The sequence below is a fragment of the Dipodomys spectabilis genome, unplaced genomic scaffold, assembly GCF_019054845.1.
Source record: "Dipodomys spectabilis isolate Male_0828 unplaced genomic scaffold, ASM1905484v1 ptg000051l, whole genome shotgun sequence".
In the NCBI taxonomy this organism is placed as follows: Eukaryota; Metazoa; Chordata; class Mammalia; order Rodentia; family Heteromyidae; genus Dipodomys; species Dipodomys spectabilis.
This window is the reverse complement of record NW_024870728.1, coordinates 2,615,856-2,620,332: the sequence shown is the minus strand read 5'-3', so window position 1 is coordinate 2,620,332 and position 4,477 is coordinate 2,615,856. Positions and strand designations below refer to the sequence as shown.

At 57.2% G+C, this 4,477-nt stretch overlaps 1 long non-coding RNA gene across 1 annotated transcript; it reads left to right on the top strand.

Moving 5' to 3' along the window:
- Window positions 1–810: 810 nt before the first annotated feature.
- Window positions 811–4,277, top strand: LOC122107501. The gene is made up of 3 exons (XR_006147359.1): window positions 811–1,107; window positions 3,717–3,781; window positions 4,021–4,277. It is a non-coding gene; the product is annotated as an uncharacterized LOC122107501 (long non-coding RNA).
- Window positions 4,278–4,477: the final 200 nt, after the last annotated feature.

Sequence of the window (4,477 nt, the reverse complement as noted above, 5' to 3'; positions counted from 1 at the left end):
TCCGGGGTCCTCACCTGAAAGCCCAGCAGCTAGAATGCAAATACTAACCCGGAAGCAGTTATCCACCACTATGGCCTAGTTCATCGTGTGTGTGTGTGTGTGTGTGTGTGTGTGTGTGTGTGAGAGAGAGAGAGAGAGAGAGAGAGAGAGAGAGAGAGAGAGAGAGACTAGGTTTCCAGGGACCAGGATACCAGAAAGCACAAGGCATTAAGAGAACAGAGCCCATGCGCAGATTGTCTCTGGTGGCAGGATTCTGGTGGAGTTTGGTGGGGCTGGGGTGGGAGTGGGGGAGAGGAGGAGCTAGCCAAGGGGCTTGAGGTGGGTCTAGCTCTGTAGGTGACCCCTGTGAGGCTCGGAGATGCTAAAGAATCTATGGCAGTCCAAACAGAGAGAGGGGAGTATGGGGAACACACATCCTGAGTTCCTCCTTCATCAGTCTTCTTTCCTGGCCTGTCACCAAGGTCAAAGCAAGGGCACCTGCCCAGTCCAGAAGGTTCCAGCCCCTGCTGCCTCCCTCCCTCCCTCCTTTGCATGGCTGGCTCTGCCTAGCCCAGTTCTCTATCCCTCAGCCTCTCCTCCATTCTAAAAATCCCCCGCTCTGCGTGGAACACCCCCGTGGCCAGTCAGTCATATGAGTACTTGCTGTGGTCCAGTGAGCACCCTGGGAAAAGGACTCCGTCTCCCTTATATCACCAAGCCTCGCAGAAGCAGACTCGGTCCCTGAGGAGAGCTCATTGTGTGAGAGAGGGAGGGAGGGAGGGAGGGAGGGAGGGCCTGGCTGGGCAGTGCCAGTGGCCAGTGCTGGGCCATCTCTGAAGGGAAGGTGAGCCGGGCTTGCCGCAGAGCCGTGGGGGTGCATTTTCCACACCTCTGCTCCCCATCTCTGTGTCCTTGAGGAGCGCAAAGCTCAGCCCAGGGCAGTCCCGCAGACGTTTCCTAGTCTGTGCTCTCACTCCCAGAGAAGGAACTAGAATCTTCTGAATTCTACATGCCGGTGTGTCTTCCCTGCCAGCGTCTCCAAGAGACACTTGAGTAGAGTTCCAGAACAATCCAGGTGGAGGGAGGAAAGCACCTGACCTAACTGCGGCTAGGAAAATGGCACGGCTGGTAAGTGGCTCCCTCCCCCCCCCCCCCCCCCCCCCCGGGCTCCCAGGCACCCTTTGCACCCCCGCGCTGCGCCTGTGCGCTACCATGCGAGGCGCTCTGCCATCTCGAGCGTTTGGTAAATTCCCACAAGACTCTGGAGCGGTGGCCCTCGGGCTTGTGGACGGTGTTGGCACGTGAGGGGAGCCGGGGACCGTCCCACCCTGCCACGACATCGCCACCATGACTCAGACCAAGAGGAAGCTGAGGGCTCGTAGAAAAATGTCACCCATGATCAGGAACAAACCGGGCCTGCCTAGAGCCGAGGCTGCGGCCACCAGAGTGAACAGCAGCTGTCACTGTCCCCGAAGACTGGGTCAGCCCCAGGGTGATTGCAGCCCAGCCCTACCAAACCCGGCTGAGCTCAGGCCAGGTCCGGGGCCCCGTGCCTCAGTTTCCTCCATGGCCCCGAGAGGCTGTTACCTGCCGAGGAGGGGCGTCCAGCAGAGCCGAGGCAGCTGAGAGATGTCGCTTCTCCTCCAGGCCTGGCCACCTGCCTCCTCTGGGCAGATAGAGCACTTCCCCTCCCTGGGTCTGAACTTCCTCAGGGTACAATGGGGGTGGAGGTGGAGCCAGGAGCTCCTAAGTAGCTCCCAAGGTAGCTGTGGGGAGTTGAGGGGCCTAGAGAGAAAAGTGAGGGTCCCTCCCTTCAAAGAACCAGAATATTGGGCTTCCAGAACATGTTTCCAGGAGAGTTTGCATGCCTGTGTCCTCTTGATGGTCGAAACCACTACCCAGCTTCAAGGGAGAGGCCAAAGAGTCTGCGTGTAAGTGTGTGGGGGGGTGTGTATGTGTGTGTTTAAATGTACATGCAGTGTGTGTGTACACATGAGTGTGTATGTAGGATGGGGAACTACTGACCACAGAGGTAGGCAGTGCTGGGTGCTTCGTACTTAAGAGCTGTGGACACAGAAGTATTCGCGCACATACGTGTGTGTGTGTGTGTGTGTGTATGCGTGTGTGTATTCCTGGGGACTTCCATCTTTAGGGATGAACACCAAGAGGCTCTTGTCAGGGGAGCTCTGGAATATTCCAGGCAATCAGTCAAGTGGGCTGAAAGTCTGGCAGTTACAGCTGGTGCCCACGCCATGCCAGCGATGAGGCCGAGGAGCTCGGAGAACCCAAGCCCCTGCTGTTTCGATAAGTCCTGCCAGCTGTGGCTTTCATAGAGATTTCTATAGCAAACAGAAGTTGCCCGAGCTGGGTCTGGGTGACTGAGCTCAGCCATGGGATGCGTAAGACAGAAATCCTATCTGTTGGGGCAAGGTTGACGGAGCAGCGGCAGAATAGCAGATGGCACTGCATTGGTACGATGGGGAACAGCAAATCAGGACACTGGGTGCCAGGGCAGGGCTCAAGGCAGCCGGGTCGTCTCCATGGGAACACCAGCCCCCACTAAGCCAAAGGCCGGCTCTATTGGGTGAGACCTCCCAGGTACAGGAGGCCAGGAGCCTGCTCAACCGCACCAGGGGAGAGATGCACGGGCATCCCAGCGCCCACCTTGCTACCCAGAACCTGCCTGTGGGGCCCCGGAAGAGGCTCCATGGCTCTGTCTCTCCTCGAAGAAGTCTTCACCCACCTCTTGCTCTGGCTACCTTCTTTTCTCATATGTTTTCTTTCATCTTAAAGGCTATTGCTTATTATTTTAAAGCGTAAGCCAGGAGCTGCTGACTCACGCCTGTCATCCTAGTGACTCAGGAAACTGAGCTCTTCAGAGATCTGAAGAGCTCAGCGCAGACAAGGCCAAGAGACTCGCATCTCCAATTAACTACCAAAAAGCTGGAGGAGGTGGAGGCGGGTCTCCAGTGACAGTGTAGCCTCGAACGGAAAAGGACAAGCAAGGGTCCAAGGCCCTGAGTTCAAGCCCCAGGACAGACAGACACACACACACACACACACACACAAAAAGAAAAATCACAAATGCATACACCTGATTCCCATACATATGTAAATATGATCAGTAAAATATCTGAACGATCACCATCTGCCTCTTCTAAACACAGTCCCCCCATAGACTCCAGAGATACCCCACGGGTTGAGCCCCTCTGGGATAGGCAGGCAGGGCCCTGCCCAAGGCTGCCCACAGCTCAGCCTTCTCTGTCTGGTTCTCCCTTCCTCAAGTCTCCCCAGAGAGGCAGTTAAAGAAGAACTGTCTCAGAGGATTTCCTTCGCCTCCCAGAACTGCCATCCTGGGGAGACCCCAGAAGGGTGACCCCGGGTCACACTGGAGCACATACCTCCAATTTCAAGCTGAGGGTGAAGGGGATGCAGGAGCTGGCTCCTTCGAGGGCGGGGAGCAGGCCCTTCCGCTGGCTCCCCCAAGAGCTGCCGTGCCCCTGGAGACTCACCACATCCTCTCTTCCATTCACCCCTGCAGCCATCCAAGGCCCAGGCACTGCGTCTATGGAGGCCCCTCGGAGGGGTCGGGTTGCGGAGGGATGAGCTGGGCAGGGAGCAGGGGAGGCAAGGCGAGGAGGGAGGCACAGGGAGCAGCCCTGGTTCTGGTCTAGTCTACTGGAGGTTGCTCAGCCAGGGTGCAGGCTCCTCTGTGCAGCTAAGGTCCCATGTTCTAGAACATCTCAAGGAAGCAGAGGCCAGCCAGAAAGGAGAAGGGTGACCAAGCATACCTGCCAAACAGGTACGTCATACAGGAAGCTGTCCCCTGAAAGAGGAAACTAGACAGCCTTCTGACTCTTATCTAAATCAAGATCAGCGAGGGTGGGATGGCCCGCTGGAGGACTGGACAGTGACAGGCCCACTGGGGTGGGGGAGGGGCAGGTTAGACTGAGGGCAACAACAACAGGGACAGGAAGAGGGGTTGGGAAGGGTGGGAGAGAAGGTCCCAGGTCAGTGGAGGCAATCTGATTCCTAAAACAGTCCTACTAGGCCCTGGAGCCACCACGCTCCATAAAAGGAGTTCTCTGAAACCTGGAGCTGATCGCCTAACTCCTCTGAGCCCACTTCCTCATCTGCCGATGGAGTCAGCCAACGTGCGATCATCTACTAGGCAGCCAGCAGCCACAGCACCTGCCCCAAACCACAGGAGTCCCCGCCAGCCCACGCCTGACACCCAGCAGAAGGTTCCGCCACCTCTGGTCCCACGTATCTGCCACTGTCACCGTGAAAGAGTCTGTTTGGACAAAGGAGGGGGGTGGAAAGGGAGGGAAGGAGTGATGTTGACAATGTTACCCTCCTGATGGAAGGCAGCTGCGTTCCCAAGGGGGGGGGGGGGGGAGGGCAGAAGAAAGGAAGGAGAGGAAGGGACAGGAAGGTGGACAGAGCAGTCTTCTATCTTATACGGCAGCTGTATGGTGTCACCTGGCCCAAACCTCCA